At 39.9% G+C, this 20,597-nt stretch overlaps 1 protein-coding gene across 1 annotated transcript in view; it reads left to right on the forward strand.

Moving 5' to 3' along the window:
• Positions 1–20,597, forward strand: part of LOC149248565 (uncharacterized) — a 392,334-nt gene that overhangs the window by 305,351 nt on the left and 66,386 nt on the right. The window lies entirely within an intron of this gene.

Raw genomic sequence — 20,597 nt, forward strand, 5'->3', positions numbered from 1 at the left:
ACTTGAATAGGAAATGATACTTTGATTGCTTTTTGAAAACTTTATTCCCTAATTTGCTAACTCCCATGATGATGACAAGATAATATAAGATAAGATAATTTTATTAATGTCCAACAAACGACCATAAAAGGTCAATGGGACTGTCAGTTACAAATGATTACATTATGAAAGTCGGTGGACCAAATGGTTCCCTTTAACATTTCTATTTAAAAGCAAAAATTACATCTAAAAGTAAATGAAGAGTCAAGAAGCTTCGGAACAAAGCGCTACGATGAAGCAGCAAAGGAGAAGAGGAAGAAGAAGGGGGGGGGGGGGGCAGGGGCCCTGTCTAACCCCTACTCCTAACATCTGAGGTCGAGAGAAGAAAACTGAGAGAAGCTCGTCAAAGTCTGCTATCTTGTGGGCATACTGGGCTATCGTTGATGCTTCCTAGAAGTCCTGAAACACCTCACAGGGGTGGAACTGATCCTGGAGCGCTAGCGCTGACAAAAATGAATGACATGACTCCTTTGTTTGATATTGATGACTGATATGATGATCATCAAATGTATATCCTAGACCATGACCTATATGATGACCCACTAACTTTTTTGATGACCTAGGGCAAGGAATAATTGTTGATTTGGGGTAGCATCGGATGTGCTCTAGCCATGAAAATTGGTGGAGAGGCTAAAGCACATGAGATCTCCAAGACCCAGAAAGGGTTTGGGCAGATTCTAACCAGTTTGGGAGATATTAAAATAATTAATATTTTTAATGGAGTTCCTAAGTCTAAACTTAGGAAAAATAAAATATTAATGGGTATTAATATAAAACTAGGTTAGAATGTTCCAAAAGACATGGATCAAACCAAATCTATTCTTAGCCGTTGATTGGAGATTTAATCTCGGCTGTTAATGGACCAACGAGAAAAGTATAAGAGGAGGCTTGAGGGTCAGTTGGAGAATAAACTAGAGTGATCAGTGATTCTATTCTCTAGAGCGGGGTTTGCTAAGAGAGATAGAATCAGTGATCAACAACGACGGGCAATGAATACATAGCAGAGAGGCAAAGTTGGCACCAAAGAGATAGCGTAGAGCCCGGATAGGTTGACATAGAGGCAGTTAAGGGCTACGCAGAGGTAGCCAGGAGATGAGCAGAGCCAGGAGAGGCCAACGTGTGTGAGGCAGAGGGTCTAAGGGTTGACACAGAAGCTCCAAAAGCTGTGCAAAGGCTAGTAGAGTTGACGCAGGGTCAAGAGGCAGCACTGGGAGGATTTCGTGGAACAGACTGGGAGTTGGTGAGCCGAGTAGGGTGACGCAGTCCCTATCAGAGTGATGCAGAGCAGTGGACGCTGCAATTGTTGTTGTGGGATCATTTATCCGGTGATTAATCAGCCAGAATATGTCTCCGAGGAGAGGTACTACTGCTAAGGGCATTGTTTGTTGGGTGAGCCATTTCTGGCACCCTAGTTGTATTATGAAAACTGCATAATAATAAAACCCTTTGAATAGCTGCACTGGTTTTCTCACATTGGGTTTTTCCGGGGATATTGGTCCAAAAATAACGGTGTTACTTGTGTGCTTGTTTTCTTTCAGTTGATAATCTATAGATGTTGATATTGTACTTGTGTTTATTTTCAGTGTTTACATGGTAAATAACTTGTTAAGTAATTAAACAAGTAGGAAGAAATAAACCAGATAGTACAGGAAGAATTTCTAATGGGTTAAACTTAGAAATTCCAACATGGTATCAGAGCGTGGTTGCAGATCACAAGATAAATGAAGGCATCAGCTAACAGAGAAATAGAAGCAGATTCAACTGTCCCGAGTGACAGGTCTGATTCCTGTCGAAGGCGACAGAGGATGGAGTGATGTAGAGGAATGGCGTCATCATTTTGGGCTAAAGTAAGGCTGCGCAGAGGCTAAGGGAGGCAGAATCAGGCTCACGCAGAGGCCAGGAGGGCTGACGTAGTTGGCTAGGGGAGTTGATTTACCGGTGCCAGGATTGCACAGAGCCAAGTGGCTCAATCCTTCAGTTGCTGGGGCATAGGAGGCTGTGGGCAATTTGCGGTGCGAAGCTGGTGGGATATTGTGCTCAGAACAGTACCTAACAGGGCAAGACCAAGGAGGAGGGAGTTGCTGTTGATTCAAATTTCTAGCCTAGGAATCCAGATCAGTGGTGTAGTTGCATAGATGATCAGAGTGGGGCAACTTGATGTTGGCAAAGGGATTTCCAGAAGGGAAATCGAGACTCAGAGGGAGTCGGATCGAGAACTTCCTGACAAGAAGTTGAGAGACTCAGTAGGAGTCGAACATAGGACTTCCAAGAGGGAAGTAGAGAGACTCGGAGGAGTTGAAAGAAGAGCAACATAATGCCCATGAATGGACTGAGATATCAAGATAGGTTGGATGGAGCATTCAACTTCCTGGTCTGGAAGGCCAGGATCTTGTCCATTCTAGACAGATATCGCATCAAGGACTTCGCCTTGAAAATAATAGCGATCGCAGTTGACCCAATTGAAAATGAGAAGTACAAGGAGGCAATGGCCAGGGCGAAGTGCATCATCCTTGATGGGGTTAAGGATCATGTAGTGCCGCATATTGCCGAGAAGGACACGACAAATGAGATGTGGGAGGGTCTGAAGAAATTGTACCAGCATACTTCCGTGCAGAGGAAGATGTTACTTGAAACTCAGCTACAGTCATACCAGATGTAGAAGGGAGAGCAGATAGATGTCTTCCTTGGTCGATTGAAGGAGATATGGGACCAACTGACTTCCATAGGGACCACGTCGATGAGGAGATGTTGGTGAGGACTGCACTCAATGCAATCTCCGAGGATTGGGAAGTATTTGTCCGGAGCATACTGGACAGGTCGAAGCTTCCAGATTGGAAAGAACTGTGGGTGGCTCTTCGTACCAAGGCAACGCCAGCAAGGGCGGAGAAAGAAGTCGAGGAGGATGACGATTGTGCCATGAGTGCTCATGTGCCACTTGAGAAGAAGTGGGGAGACATCGAGTTGTAGTCAGACGGACTACAAGTGATGAGGGGTAGGATTCTTGAGGTATCCAACCTCTTGGATTATACCTTGCTACGGGAGCCCTGAAGAGGAGTAGCAGGACTGGCGGATGTTGGTAGAGACAGATGCAGATGAAGCAGTAGAGAGTGCTATAGTACAGGAGTCCCGTGGCAGCACGAGGCTGGCATGCTGCAACAATGCGAGAGGCACGGGAGTGTTGAACCAGTGCAGGATGGCATGGAGAGGTGTGCAACAGTGCGAGATGTAGGGAGTTGTTGCAGCAGTGCAAAGGTTAGTAGAGGGAACACTTGTTAGCAGCAGAGGGAGCTTCAGCATCGAGAGTGTTTCTAGCTTGACAGGGATGTTAGTAGTTGGGTGGATAAGTTACTTACTTCTCAGTAATTGAGTCGCAGTGTAGTAGCAGTATGTAGCAGCACGATGCAGCATGATGAGAGGGGGATGCAGTGCTGGGAGTATGGACCAGCAACAACACGGATGCAGAGGGAGCTGCTGTTCAGATGCAGCAGTGGTAGTGGCAGGGCCATGGGGAGCAGTACAAGATGCAATAGTGCAGAGGATGTTGGGCTGGGATGCCTAGCATCAACACAGGGACGATGTTGGATAATGAGCGTGATACTTAGTGAGGAGTATTACTACAACACAGTCCTTGCTAAGAGGGAGTGTTGATTTGGGGTAGTATCAGATGTGCTCTAGCCATGAAAATTGGTGGAGAGGCTAAAGCACATGAGATCTCTAAGGCCCAGAAAGGGTCTGGTTAGATTCTAACTAGTTTGGGAGATATTAAAATAATTAATATTTTTAATGGAGTTCTTAAGTCTAAACCTAGGAAAAATAAAATATTAATGGGTATTAATATAAAACTAGGTTAGAATGTTCCAAAAGACATGGATCAAGCCAAATCTAATCTTAGCCATTGATTAGAGATTTAATCTCGACTGTTGATGGACCAACAAGAAAAGTATAAGAGGAGGCTTGAGGGTTAGTTGGAGAATAAACCAGAGTGATCAATCATTCTATTCTCTAGAGCGGGGTTTGCTAAGAGAGATAGAATCAGTGATCAACAACCAGGGGTGGTGAATAAATAGCAGAGAGGCAGAGTTGGTACCAGAGAGACAGCACAGAGCCCGGAGAGGTTGACACAGAGGTAGCTAGGGGCTACGCAGAGGTAGCCAGGAGCTGAGCAGAGCTAGGAGAGGCCAATGTGTGTGACATAGAGGGTCTAAGGGCTGACACAGAAGTTCCAGAAGCTGCGCAGAGGCTAGTAGAGCTGACGGAAGGCTAAGAGGCAACGCTAGGAGGATTTTGTGGGACAGACTGGGATTTGGTGAGCTGGGTAGGGTGATGCAATCCCTATGAGAGTGACGCAGAGCAGTGGAAGCTGCAATTATTGCTGTGGGATCATTCATCCGGTGATTAATCAGCCGTAATATCTATCTTCAAGGAGAGGAGGTACTACTGCCGAGGGCATTCTCTGTTGTGTGAGCCATTTTTGGCACTCTAGTTGTATTCTGAAAACAGCATAATAATAGAACCTTCTGAATAGATGCATTGGTTTTCCCGAATTGGGTTTTTTTGGGGACATTGATCAAAAAATAATGGTGTCACTTGTGTGTTTGTTTTCTTTCAGTTGATGACCTGTAGATGTTGAATTTGTACTTGTGTTTATTTATAGTATTTACATGGTAAATAACTTTTTAAGTAATTAAACTAGTAGGAAGAAATAAACCTGATAGTACAGGAAGAATTTCTAACGGGTTAAAGTTAGAAATTCCAACCATGATGGCTTTTGGTGACCTTGAATGCACTAGAGGGAGTAGCATTGACAATTAGACCATGACTTGTAACCATTTGACAACCATGAGATGTGTCAAATTTTATTTTGAGAAATATAAAAATTTGAGCTAAGACTCTATGAATAATATGGAAAGAGTACATTTGATCACTGTGACTATTTGACACTAACATTGGCTCCAATGGGGATGGTAGCTCCTTTATGTTGAAGTTTCTAAATTTACTTAGTTTAGAAACCCTTCATGCACTTTTTCTGATTTATTCCTACCTACTTGTTATTTTTCTTTAACAAGTTATTTACAAAGTAAATACTGAAAATAAACACCAGTGCATGTTCAACATGTTACAGATCAACAATTAAAAGAAACAAGAGCAAACACACCACATGACACCACTATTTTTTAACCAATGTCCCTAGAAAAACCCAATGCGGGGAAACCGCTGCAGCTATCTGAGGGTCTTCTTATTAAGCAATATCAGAGTACAATCTGGGTGCCGAAATTGGCCTACCCAACAGAGAATTTCCTTAGCAGCTATACCTCACAGTTTGAGAGAAATCTCCTGGTTGAAACCCTGGAAAATCCTTCCGGCAGTTGTTCAACACAAAACTGCTCTGCAACCCCAGTATCTGCCCAATTTGGACTGCGTCAGCCCCTCTCTGTCTCATGTTGGCCTTACTTTAGCCCCAAGAGGCCCTATGTCAGCTTTTTGGGCCTCTGCGTTAGACACGGTGGTCTCTCTGGTGCTCTGCGCAACACTTGGCTGCCTTTGCGCGGCCCTGCATGAGCCCTTGCTGGCTCGACGTCACTCTCCTAGGCCCTATGTCAGCTTTTTGGGCCTCTGCGTCAGACACGGTGGTCTCTCTAGTGCTCTGCGCAGCACTTGGCTGCCTCTGCGTGGCCCTGCGTGAGCCCTTGCTGGCTCTGCGTCACTCTCCTTGGCTGTTGCGCTGCTCTCCTGGCACAATCTCTGCCTTCTCTATTTCTCTGTACTCAATGCCCCTCAGCTGCTCTCCCGATCACTGATTCTATCTCTCTTAGCAAACCCCGCTCTAGAGAATAGAATGACTGATCACTCTGGTGTGATCTCCAAGTGACCCTCAAGCCTCCTCTTATACTTTTCTTGTTGACAATTCAACGACCAAGATTAATTCCCTAATCAACAGCTAACATTAGATTTGGCTTGATCCATGTCTTTTGGACCACTCTAACTCAGATTCATATCAATACACATTAATATTTTATTTTCCCTAAGTTTAAACTTAGGGACTCCATTAAAAATATTAATTATGTTAATATCTCCTAATCTGCTTAGAATTTTCCCAAATCCTTTCTGGGTATTGGAGATCTCATCTTCCCCAACCTCTCCACCAAATTTCATGGCTAGAGCACATCCGATGCTATCCCAAATCAACACTCCCTCTTAGCGAGGACTGTGCTCTAGCAATACCCCTCACTGAGTATTACTCTGATCATTCGGCATTGGTACCTATGCTGATACTAGGCCTTCTTGCCCACCATCCTCTGCACTGCTGCCTGCTGTACTGCTACCCATGGTTCTGCCACTGCCACTGCTGCATCTGTATGACAACTCCCTCTGCATCTATGCTGTTGTTGGTCCTTTCTCCCAGCACTGCATCTGCATTACACCTCCTCTCATCATGCTGCATCGTGCTGCCCACTGTTGCACTGCAGCTCAGATACTAAGAAGTAAGTAACTGATCTTCCAACTGACCTCCCTGTTGGGCTAGAAACACCCACTGTTGTTGAAGCTCCCTTTGTCACTGACAAGTGCTCCCTTTCTGACCTCTGTGGTGCTGCAACAACTCCCTGCATCTCACTCCATTGCACACCTCTCTGTGTCGTCCTGCACTGGTGCAACACTCCCGTGCCTCTCGTACTGCTATAGCCTACTAGCCTCGTGTTGTCTTAGGAATCCTACACTATAGCTCTCTCTGTTGCTCCATCCGCATCCGTCTCTACCCACTCAGCTAGTCCTGCTACTCCTTGTCGGGGCTCCCGTATCATGGTTTAATCCAAGAGGTTGGGTACCTCAAGGATCCTAACCCTCATCGTCTATAGTCCGCCTGACTACAACTCGATGTCTCCCCACTTCCAATCAATTGGTGCATGTGCACTCATGGCACAATCATCATTTGTCAAAACTTCCTTCTCTACCTGTGCTGGCGCTGCCTTAGTCTCGAAAGACTCTCGCTTACTCTTCTTCCTTGGGCACTGGGTCACATAATGACCCATCTCTCCATAGTGGAAGCACTTGATCTTGGTGAGATCTTTCTTCTTTCGCTTCTCATGCTTTCCCTCAGATGCTAGGGCCACATCCTCCTCCTCCTGCTTGACCTTGATCCCTCTGTCGCTGCTACATGTCTTCGACTACCGTCTGATCTCTTCCCGGCGAAGAGCTGCCCACATATCGTCCCAAGGTAGGAGAGTCCCTCTGGCCAGGATACTCTGGACAAACACTTCCCAATCTTCTAAGACAACATTCAAGGCTGTCCTCACCATAAGCTCTTGATCAGGTGTTGCTTCTATAGCAGTCAGTGTGGAAAAAGTCGGGAAAAAATCGGGATTAAATCCCGATTTTTCGATTCTTTTGGTTGGCCAACTAAATCGGCCGATTGTTTGCCGAATTTTTTCCCAGTCGAAAAAGTCTGGATTAAATCGAAAAAGTCGGGATTAAATCGGGACTTTTTCCAAAAAATCATGGTATTTTTTTAATGATTTTTTTTTTTTGTTTGAAAAAATTGGGATTTTATTGAGAAAATCGGGATTTTATTGAAAAAATCGGGATTTTATTGAAAAAATTGGGATTTTATTGAAAAAGTCCGGATTTTTTAAAAAATGAATATTTTTGTATTTTTTTTAATTTTGCCGACTTTTTGCCGCCTTTTTCGAAAAACTCCCGACTTTAACGACTTTTTCAACTTTTGGACCCTTGCCGATTTAATCCCGACTTCGACTTTTTCCACATTGATAGCAGTCAACTGGTCTCGGATCTCATTCATTTCTCCGAGGAAGGTGTCAATTGATTGATCCTTCTTCATCTGATAAGACCTCATCTGGTTCTTGTGCAGCATTCTTCTCTGCGTAGAAGTATGCTGGTATAGTTTCTTGAGAGCCTTCCACACTTCAACTGCTTTTTCTTCTCGTCTATATGTGGTACCACATGATCCTTGACCCCGTCAAGGATAATGCACTTGGCCCTCGCCATTGCCTCTTCGTACTTGTCATTATCATTGGGGTCGACTAGGATAGCTATAACCTTCAAGGTGAAGTTCTTGATACAGTTCCTGTCAAGCACTGATAAGATTCTAGCCTTCTAGACTGCGAAGTTCGATGCTCCGTCCAGTCTATCCTGGTCTCTTACCCCGTGTAGTACCATGACGCTCCTCTACTTCCCTCCTGAAAGTTATCTGTTCGACTCCTCTGAGTGTACTTGTTGTCTGGAAGTTCTCTTCTGGACTCCCTTTGAGTCCTGATTTCCCTCTTGGAAATCCTTCTGCTGCTTGTCGAGATGGGCCCTACTCTGATCGTCTTGCGCAACTGCACTGCTGATCCAGGTTCCTCGGCTAGAAACCCTCGGTAACAACTCCTCTGGCCCTGCTCTGTCAGGTACTATTTTGACTACACTACCTCGCCAGCTCCACTCTGCAATATTTCTGTAGCCTTACAGACTCCAACAACTGCCTCTTTGTGAAATGCGTCAGCCCCTCTCTGCCTCACGCTGGCTCTGCGTTACCCCAGATGGGTCTACATCAACCCTGGGATACCCTGCGTCAGCCCTCTAGCCCTTTGTGTCAGCAACGCTGGCCTCTCTGAGGCTTTGCACAACTCTCGGCTTCTTTTGCGTGGCTTTAGCTGGCTTTGCGTCACACTTCTTGTCTTCTGCACTGCTAGAAACAGCTTCTGTCACCTTGGGACAACTGTTTTCTGCTGCTATTGCTCCGCCCAGCTGATGTCTTTTAGTCCTCCTGTGATCTGCAAACACCCTCTAATACCATGTTGAAGTTTCTAAATTTACTTAGTTTAGAAACCCTTCATGCACTTTTTCTGATTTATTCCTACTTGTTATTTTTCTTTAACAAGCTATTTACAAAGTAAATACTGAAAATAAACGCCAGTGCATGCTCAACATATTACAGATCAACAACTAAAAGAAACAAGAACAAACACACCACATGACACCATTATTTTTGGACGAATGTCCCCGGAAAAACCCAATGCGGGATAACTGGTGCAACTATTTGAGGGTTTTCTTATTAAGCAGTATCAGAGTACAATCTGTGTGCCGAAACTAGCCTACCCAACAGAGAATTTCCTTAGCAGCTATACCTCACAGTTTGAGAGAAATCTCCTGGCTGAAACCCTGGAAAATCCTTCCGGTAGCTCCTCAGCACAAAACTGCTCTGCAACCCCAGCGTTTCCCCAATCTGGACTGCATCAGCCCCTCTCTGTTTCATGCTGGCCCAACGTCAGACATTCTTGGCCTGCGTCAGCCCCAGGAGGCCCTGCATCAGCTTTCTGGCCCTCTGCGTCAGACATGCTGGCCTCTCTGCGTGGCCCTGTGTGAGCCCTTGCTGGCTCTGCATGGCCCTACGTGAGCCCTTGCTAGCTCTGCATGGCCCTACGTGAGCCCTTGCTGGCTTTGCATCACTCTCCTTGGCTACTGCACTGCTCTCCTGACACAATCTATGCCTTCTCTGTTTCTCTGTACTCAATGGCTCTCATCTGCTCTCCCGATCACTGATTCTATCTCTCTTAGCAAACCCTGCTCTAGAGAATAGAATGATTGATCACTTTGGTGTGATCTCCATGTGACCCTCAAGCCTTCTCTTATACTTTTCCTGTTGACGATTCAACGGCCGAGATTAAGTCCCTAATCAACAGCTAAGATTAGATCTGGCTTGATCCATGTCTTTTGGACCAGTCTAACACAGATTCATATTAATCTAAGTCGCCTGACACGGGGATTCAAGATTCGTAGGATTCGGGATTTGTGGTGTCGGATTCGGACGACCCCCCGGAACAGGACACGTAGGATTCATTATATATTATTTTATTAAATATATATATCTATATATATATATTTAAAATTAAAAATTATATGTAAATTAAAATATATATATATATATATATATATATATATATATCTATATATATATATATATATATATATATATCTATATATATATATATATATATATATATCTATATATATATATATATATATATATATATATCGCTGACTGTAAAATTCCCTTTCCTTCAGTTTTCATAAATTTCAACAATTTTTGGGTTTGTGTTAAAGTTTGTAGAATGATATAAGCACGATTAAGCAAGAACAGTAATAACTAGAATTCTGGAACTTTCACAATTGTGAGAATTACATTTCAGTTGGGTTTATAAATGAAGGAACAATGGAACCTGATTTGTGGCATGAAATATATATGAGTTTCTATCATTGATGATGTGAAAACCTATCCTTCTTCAGCATTTTGAACTCAGTAAAAGGTGGCAAGGATCGACCCGCTTCAGCGCGCAGTGTACTTTGATCAAAAGAGTCTTGCTACAACATTAATACACTCAAATCATGATGCCTTCCAGGAATAATAACCTCAAGCTTGAATCTTTGCTGGATTTGTATGTGATGTGTTTCTTCTTTGACTTGACAGTGAATACGCTTAGCACCAGTCTCAGATTTGGCCCGCAAAGAGTCGTATGGCAATCTGTCACAAGAGACAGATTTCATGTTCCTTGCAATCTTTAATTTGGGCACTTCAAATTGTTAATGTGGTCCTCTGCAAATAATAGTCGACCCCTTCACCGTTCTTTTATGGTTGATAGTAAATACTTCACGTCCATGACAGTGTTAATCTTGTCCAACCACTAATATGATCCCGCAGACTTGGCAAATGCCCCGGCTAACCTTATTGCTCACACCAACGCACATATCAATGCTTTTGAACAATGAATTCAATGTCGCTGTAGACAAATTTTGGGTTTTTTTTTTATTTTCTCTTTAGAGAGAAGCTCAAGTTGGCTTGCGCCTTTCCCCACATGCATTTCCAATCATATCCCTTTGTGGTTAAGTCGATTGGTGTAAATTTTGTCTCATGACAATGTGCGCTGACCAAAATGAAACTCAACGATATACTCGCCGTCAACAAATTCGGCCCTGTGGCCTCTCGCAACCGCTTTTTCCACAACCGGCTTCGGTCTGCGCAAAACTTGATTTCTAATTTGCACGACTTTCCTTCATCGTTGCAATGATGGTAGGTTCGGTGACACAGCCCTCGCCCAATTCCGCTTGACATGATGTCAAAAATCGTGACACGCTGGTGAATTTCATGACACGCTTGGGATTCAACGTGTCATAATAGGATTCGACGTGTCATGTTTTTTGGACACGATTTTCAAGCAAATCAGGTCCGACATGCTGGATTCGGATTCGTTGACCCTATATAACGAATCTGGTTACTTAGATATTAATACACATTAATATTTTATTTTCCCTAAGTTTAAACTTAGGGACTCCATTAAAAATATTAATTATCTTAATATCTCCTGATCTGTTTAGAATTTGCCCAAACCCTTTCTGGGTATTGGAGACCTCATGTGCCCTAACCTCTCCACCAAATTTCGTGGCTAGAGCACATCCGATGCTACCCCAAATCAACACTTTAGGAGGTGTCAAGAACACCGTAGACCAGGTAGCTTTATCCATTGGGCGATGTAGTCATATACAAAAGACTTGACACTCAAACGATTGACTCAAATTGAACTGAAAGCTAAACTGGACACCGTCAACTGCAAACTCTACTGGAAACTGACACTGAAAAAGATGCTCAGAATGTTGAGCTTATTCATCACACCTTACCTACTCTAACTGATCCATAAATCATGTGATCAAGTAAAATGGAACAACCAATGCAACCATGCAAGCATTTTATCCACTGATTGAGTTCATTGGATATGCTTGTTTATGGACAAAATAGAAATTTTGCATGATGATAGCTCCAATAAAAACTTGCAAACAAATCCAAATTTGGTAGGATTGAAAAATTTGAATCCCGTTGTTGACTCAAAAAATAGTGGCAAAGGATCTTCAAACAAATGTGCAATGAGGTTTAGTTAATCCAACAGATTGCAATTCTGCTCTAGGTGGTCTTTATACCATGAAAATAAAATTTCATTTTCATCCTTACTCTCCTGCAATTCTAACTTGTAATTGTCCTGATATGATTGCAAATTTTCGGATGAACTTTGTAATGAGACTCCTGCTGAAAAAGACAATGAAGCCGATTGCCTAATTAAGTTTTTATCATCTCTGTTTTTGTGCTTGTTGTCGCGCGGATTGACACGACAACCCTCAGACCGGGGGCTGTCACTCTTATCCCCGATCCCTCCGTTTAAGCCTGTCTCCCGCGGCTAAGGGGGGTAGTCCCTGTGAGATGATGAGACCAACTGTCGACCAGTTGGTTGGGAGACACGAGATACGACGATATAAAAAAGCACTCGATGGATTTGATTAATTTAGCAGACCAGTGCCTTAAAAGATTGTTATTAAAACGATTACTTGTTAAATGATATAGAAACATAAACCATGAACAGCAATCATTTATCATCAAGAGGGATCAGCTAAATCACATGACCAAAACGATATCCGGCAACTGAAAATTTTGAAGAGATAAATGCCTTAAAATACCACGAGAATCGTAAATCATTAACCAGATATCATATTCGCATCTCGACTTGAAAAATTTTAGATCTCAGCATGAAAGATATAACATGATAGCAACTGAACCTGGAAAAAATAATTTTCCACAAAAAATTTTTTTTTTCAATTTTTTTTTTTTTTATATTATAAAAATGAAAATTAAAAAATCTATAAAACCATAAAACTTTAATCTATTTAAAACAAAAAACTCTAATTAAAAATCTTCCTTTTTTAAATAAATCTTTATTATTATTATTATTTTTTTTATATATATATATATTTTTTTAAAGAAAAATTAAAACTAAATTAAAATCTAAATAAAATAAATCCTAATAAAATCCTAAATTAAAATCTAAGTCAAAACTAAAAAAGAACTAAACTAAATTAAACAAAATTTAATCGTAAATAAAAAAGCCCCTTTTTTATTTTATTTTATAACCAAACTAAAACCAAAATTAAAATCTAATATACGTAACTATATAAAAATATAAAGCAAAAAAAAAAACTAAATCTAAAAATCTAACGAAATGGAAACGTAACCTGATATTTGAAATGCATGTGCATATATGACCTAGCAAAAATAAAAAAAATAAAAAATCTTAATCTAACTGCCGATTTTCGATTTTTTTTTTTTTTTTTTTTTATTCAAATAAATCTAACATTCAAAACGTAATTTAAAAAAAATCAGAACTAAATCAACTGACATATATGAAAACCTAACCTATACCTACGCTATGAAATCAAGACCTACGTTCTATTCTAAAAATAAAGAAAAATGAATTTCGTCAATAAAACTAAGGAATCGATAAATGCTGCCCAAAAACAAATCGAATGCAACTCAGAAACGATACGCAGATGCTAGCTGGCGTGGTGGAAGAAAACTGACCCGCGTGAATGAAGATTCTGATACCGTGCGTGAATAAATAGCTTGCCAGGCATGATCAAGGGATGGGCACGATGCTGGATTCTGATATGCAGTGATCGATGGCGGCTTTGAATCGCCCTTTTTTTGCCGACACGTAAATAAATTACCCTCATGAATACGTTCTTGCTGCGGGTGGATAGGCAGGATTTTGGATTATTTGCAGCGCAGGTCGGTGGAAATTACTCCACGCAGCACCCACACAGGTGCCGTATGGAAACAAAGAACCTCGTATACCTTCGTGACTTACTGTTTTTTCTTACCCGTACGCTCAGATTTCTTGATTTTTTTCTTGTCTTTTGCTGACAGGCCGGCGCTATACCAATCCAACAGGCTAAATCGATGATATGCAGATGCTAAACGCGTAAACAAACAGGGATTTGTTGCGAGCGCAGGTGACAGCGGTGCTTTTGGATCGATTTAATTTGCAGTCATGTGCAACAATGGGTTCAACACAAAACCTGATAAAACGCAGTTGATTTGAGAAATTTACCAAATATAAGTCACTTGTTCATTTTTGTTTGTATGCAGAGAAATCAACGATTTGTCGCAGCAGCTTTTATCGACAGCAACAGATTGTATTACCCACGGAAAATATACGCCTGAAACCAAAAAACTGAAAACCCTAATTAAACCTGATAAAAGCAAAACTATGAAACCCTAGATTAGCTAATTTAATGTACAGATTTGGCTCCTTAACAGCCAGATTCAGCAATGAGCACAAAAATATTTTTAAAGAAACAGAAATTTTAGGTTTTCACTGTGAAGAACTTCAGAAAATCTCTCATGCAAATTAGAAAAATAAACCGAATGATAGACCCAGGATCAAATCCAACTGGGCTCAGCAAAAAATGCTCGTGGGAGTTGGCTGGTTCAGCCGAGAACTTCCCCGAACGCCCACAAATTTCCTTCAGAAAATGTTTTCTGCACAGCTCAAAACAACCATCAGTAAAGGGGGCAAAAATGCTGCTAGATCTCAGGAAGTAATGGAGATACCTGCCATTACTTCAGAAACCCTAACAGCACTCAAACCCTAGCAAGTGTACAAGATACCTGTGCTCACAATACTCTACAAAAAGCTATTATTAACGGCTGAAAATAACATATGCAGAAAATTAAACAATCTCACAGCATTTCAAGAGAGTAACACCAGCAAGATATGAACCCCAAAGTCTTCTTTTATTAACCAGAAACAGATTTACAAGAGAGCTTCTTCAGTATCAGACTTCACAGATCTTCCCTTGATCTGAACTGACCCCTAGCACCCTACTTAAAAGAAATGACTCCAACGGCTAGTTCGAGTGATCCATGTTGAAATGATCTCGACCGCCGATGAGGATCAAGACATCTCTTGATCTCATCCGTCGATTTATTAAAATATTTTGCATGCATTCACTTAAAATATTATTATTTTATTAGTTAGGGTTCTTGCTTTATTTTTTTAATTTTTTATTATTTTTTATTTATTTTAATTTTTTATTAATTTTATTATTTTTTATTAATTTTTTAATTCATTTTAAAATGGATCATCGAACTAAGCCTTCGGAAACATCACCTAGGACCTAGGACTTAGGACTCATGAGGGGATTTAAAACATTTTTCGACCCTCAAGACACATTACATCATGACTTTTACAAATTTACATCTTAAGGGGACAAACCCACTTAATACAGACCTTCACAAATCACCCAGTTCTGCGACACAACTATAATCTAGCAAATCAACACACTAGGATTCTCCTAAAGTTTTAATGACAAAATGCATCCCGGCTTTGGGGTCAGGTTTGAAGGAAAACTCTGCCGATCATGGATCGGTGAGACGAAAAACCTTCCGGGACGTAGATTACCATTAGAAAGTTAGGTCCACCTAGGCAATTTTACATACACGACTCATATCTGCTAAGATTATTTACAATTAATACATGCAGACTGGGTTTACAATCAAAATGATGAAACTGCTGATGACTGCAGGATATCTCGGACACATAGATCAGGTGCTGCCCCTTTCTGCCAAGAAAAGGGGGGTGTACTGCATGGGTAGTTGACCGGTAGTGGTCAACATCTGGCTCTACTTGGGGACACGTTGTTGCTTGCAGGAATGTGAGAATCCAGAATCTGCATCCATACAACACAAAAATAAGTAGCGTCCATCCAAAAATCATCATATACATTAAGCATAGGAAAGATAAAAGCTCTTCATTTATTAACTATCTAGAAAAGTAAATCTAATCCTAAAACAGAAATGAAAATGCGGAAAAAAACAAGGAGTAGGGTTAGAAATACGATACAAAAGATGCCCCATGGCATCAGATGTGTTCAATATAGTGCATACTGAGCATTTGCCTGCTTTCAGGCAAATCTGTCGGCTGCTTGTCGGATGTGCCATGTCCAATTTTGCATATGGTAGGACTTTTTCCTATCCGAAAATCAAGCTGCTCGCGGCCGTCTGATGCGTCAAATCTTCTTCTCATTCTCTTTCTCTTGCGCTTTTTCTTTCTGGCAGGTTGAATTACTGATGACCTGGAACTTTCTGTTTCAAAACTATCAGATGAAGTATGCGTGATATGTCTTTCTTTATCCTGCATCTGATCTTTATCATTCTTAAGTCTATCCGGATCACCTTCAATTAACCATCTTTCAATCGAATCAATAACCTAATCATAATAAGATGGAACTTGTTGCAACAAATGAGAAGGCTCCTGATCTATTGATGTTTCCTGGTTTCTTTCATCTTCCAATTGCTGAAACCTTTGAACCTGTATTTTAATGGCATCCATCTGACTAGAGTGTTCAACCTTTATAGCATTGATTTGTCTGGCATGGTGTTCTTGCATATCTTTTATTACTTTAACATTCTCTTCCTTTATGTCCATCAAGCAATGCTGCATAAAATTTATTTCTTCTTTATGATTTGCTTGCATGTCAGCCAACTGATTATTATGATTGAAAGTCATGATAGTCATTTCCTCATCCATAGTTAATAACTTGTTTTGCATAGAATCAATTTCTCTATCATGATCGCCTTATTTTCCTCTAATCTTGACAGCCTGCTTTGCATGATTCTAATCTCTGTTTCATAATTAGTTTTTATGGCCTCAATTTCTTTAGCATGCTGATTTTGTGTGACCTCAATCTCCCTATTACGTTTTTCCAGATGGGTGCATAAAGTTTTAACATCATTGATAAGACTAGTTTGATTGCTTTCCATATTTCTTACCAGCATCATTAGATCTTGTATAATTTGCTTTTGTTCTTCCCTTTCATTATTATTTGTCCCTGATTTTCCACTATGATGATCTGCAATATTTTCGGTTGATGACACATTCTGATCTTGAAATCTTTCTTCAACAGCTGGATTACTTTCTTTCTGTTCAACAATTTTAGAAGGCAAGCTGTTTGGATAACCATATCTATCTTTAAAAGCATCAACAATGTCTTCTAAAGAAGTGAAAGATTCCTTAGGAAAACTGTTAAACCAATTCAAAGCATCACCCTTTAAAGAATGGACAAACAGACGCATTTTAACATCTTCATAATTATATTGAGGAAGTCTACAATATATGGTCATTACACAAGTAAACCTGTTTGAATGATGTCTAACAGCGACCGAATCACCACCTGAGAACAAAAATAATTTAGAAATGGCCTCTTGCGGAATATCATGGAGGTCATCAGTAAAATGACATGGTTTAAACGAATAATCCATGATGAATAATAAGGGATCAGATGGATGATAGAAATAGATATCTGCTCAAGAAAATCAATAGATAAAAGAAGTGGAGTCGCCACTTGAACAATAAATCTGATTCTAAGATCCAAGAAGTAATCAACAAACAGATATGCGGCAGGCTTATTGTCTGGGAAAAATAAGAAAATGGAGTCGCCACCCAAACAAGAAACAAACCAAAGAGATTCTGCTGATAAGGGAATGAGAAAATAAGGCAAATAAATATCCAAATGATAACCCCAAAGGTCGAATTTGCCAGCTCAAATGAGAGATGAGAAAGATGAGAAGATGAATGTCGATGAAACCCCTGGAACAGAAAAATCCCCGGCAACGGCGCCAAAAATGTTGGCGTTGCCGGGCCAGATGAAAAGATAAGAAATGAGAAAGATGATTGTCGTTGAAACACCGAGAACAAAGTATCCCCGGCAACGGCGCCAAAAAATGTTGTCGCACGGATTGACACGACAACCCTCAGATCGGGCGCTGTCACTCTTATCCCCGATCCCTCCGTTTAAGCCTGTCTCCCGCGGCTAAGGGGGGTAGTCCCTGTGAGATGATGAGACCAACTGTCGACCAGTTGGTTGGGAGACACGAGATACGACGATATAAAAAAGCACTCGATGGATTTGATTAATTTAGCAGACCAGTGCCTTAAAAGATTGTTATTAAAACGATTACTTGTTAAATGATATAGAAACATAAACCGTGAACAGCAATCATTTATCATCAAGAGGGATCAGCTAAATCACATGACCAAAACGATATCCGGCAACTGAAAATTTTGAAGAGATAAATGCCTTAAAATACCACGAGAATCGTAAATCATTAACCAGATATCATATTCGCATCTCGACTTGAAAAATTTTAGATCTCAGCATGAAAGATATAACATGATAGCAACTGAACCTGGCAAAAATAATTTTCCACAAAAATTTTTATTTTTCAATTTTTTTTTTTTTTTTTTATATTATAAAAATGAAAATTAAAAAATCTATAAAACCATAAAACTTTAATCTATTTAAAACAAAAAACTCTAATTAAAAATTTTCCTTTTTTAAATAAATCTTTAATATTATTATTATTTTTTTTATATTTTTATATATATATATATATATATTTTTAAAGAAAAATTAAAACTAAATTAAAATCTAAATAAAATAAATCCTAATAAAATCCTAAATTAAAATCTAAGTCAAAACTAAAAAAGAACTAAACTAAATTAAACAAAATTTAATCGTAAATAAAAAAGCCCCTTTTTTATTTTATTTTATAACCAAACTAAAACCAAAATTAAAATCTAATTAAAATCTAATATACGTAACTATACAAAAATATAAAGCAAAAAAAAAACTAAATCTAAAAATCTAACGAAATGGAAACGTAACCTGATATTTCAAATGCATGTGCATATATGACCTAGCAAAAAAAAAAAAAAAAAATCTTAATCTAACTGCCGATTTCCTCATTTTTTTTTTATTCAAATAAATCTAACATTCAAAGCGTAATTTAAAAAAAATCAGAACTAAATCAACTGACCTATATGAAAACCTAACCTATACCTACGCTATGAAATCAAGACCTACGTTCTATTCTAAAAATAAAGAAAAATGAATTTCGTCAATAGAACTAAGGAATCGATAAATGCTGCCCAAAAACAAATCGAATGCAACTCAGAAACGATACGCAGATGCTAGCTGGCGTGGTGGAAGAAAACTGACCCGCGTGAATGAAGATTCTGATACCATGCGTGAATAAATAGCTTGCCAGGCATGATCAAGGGATGGGCACGATGCTGGATTCTGATATGCAGTGATCGATGGCGGCTTTGAATCGCCCTTTTTTTGCCAACACGTAAATAAATTACCCTCATGAATACGTTCTTGCTGCGGGTGGATAGGCAGGATTTTGGATTATTTGCAGCGCAGGTCGGTGGAAATTACTCCACGCAGCACCCACACAGGTGCTGTATGGAAACAAAGAACCTCGTATACCTTCGTGACTTACTGTTCTTTTACCCATGCACTCAGATTTTTTGATTTTTTCTTGTCTTTTGCTGACAGGCCGGCGCTATACCAATCCAACAGGCTAAATCGATGATATGCAGATGCTAAACGCGTAAACAAACAGGAATTTGTTGCGAGCGCAGGTGATAGCGGTGCTTTTGGATCGATTTAATTTGCAGTCATGTGCAACAATGGGTTCAACACAAAACCTGATAAAACGCAGTTGATTTGAGAAATTTACCAAATATAAGTCACTTGTTCATTTTTGTTTGTATGCAGAGAAATCAATGATTGGTCGCAGCAGCTTTTATCGACAGCAACAGATTGTATTACCCACGGAAAATATACGCCTGAAACCAAAAAACTGAAAACCCTAATTAAACCTGATAAAAGCAAAACTATGAAACCCTAGATCAGCTAATTTAATGTACAGATTTGGCTCCTTAACAGCCAGATTCAGCAATGAGCACAGAAATATTTTTAAAGAAACAGAAATTTTAGGTTTTCACTGTGAAGAACTTCAGAAAATCTCTCATGCAAATTAGAAAAATAAACCGAATGATAGACCCAGGATCAAATCCAATTGGGCTCAGCAAAAAATGCTCGTGGGAGTTGGCTGGTTCAGCCGAGAACTTCCCCGAACGCCCACAAATTTCCTTCAGAAAATGTTTTCTGCACAGCTCAAAACAACCATCAGTAAAGGGGGCAAAAATGCTGCTAGATCTCAGGAAGTAATGGAGATACCTGCCATTACTTCAGAAACCCTAACAGCACTCAAACCCTAGCAAGTGAACAAGATACCTGTGCTCACAATACTCTACAAAAAGCTATTATTAACGGCTGAAAATAACATATGCAGAAAATTAAACAATCTCACAGCATTTCAAGAGAGTAACACAAGCAAGATATGAACCCCAAAGTCTTCTTTTATTAACCAGAAACAGATTTACAAGAGAGCTTCTTCAGTATCAGACTTCACAGATCTTCCCTTAATCTGAACTGACCCCTAGCACCCTACTTAAAGGAAATGACTCCAACGGCTAGTTCGAGTGATCCATGTTGAAATGATCTCAACCGCTGATGAGGATCAAGACATCTCTTGATCTCATCCGTCGATTTATTAAAATATTTTGCAAGCATTCACTTAAAATATTATTATTTTATTAGTTAGGGTTTTTGCTTTATTTTTTTAATTTTTTATTATTTTTTATTTTTTTTAATTTTTTAATTTTTTATTAATTTTATTATTTTTTATTCATTTTTTAATTTTTTAATTCATTTTAAAATGGATCATCGAACTAAGCCTTCGGAAACATCACCTAGGACCTAGGACTTAGGACTCATGAGGGGATTTAAAACATTTTTCGACCCTCAAGACACATTACATCATGACTTTTACA

Source organism: Pinus tabuliformis, chromosome 7 (assembly GCF_031772625.1).
Source record: "Pinus tabuliformis cultivar Carrire ecotype Pingquan chromosome 7, CPIR1, whole genome shotgun sequence".
NCBI classification, from domain to species: domain Eukaryota; kingdom Viridiplantae; phylum Streptophyta; class Pinopsida; order Pinales; family Pinaceae; genus Pinus; species Pinus tabuliformis.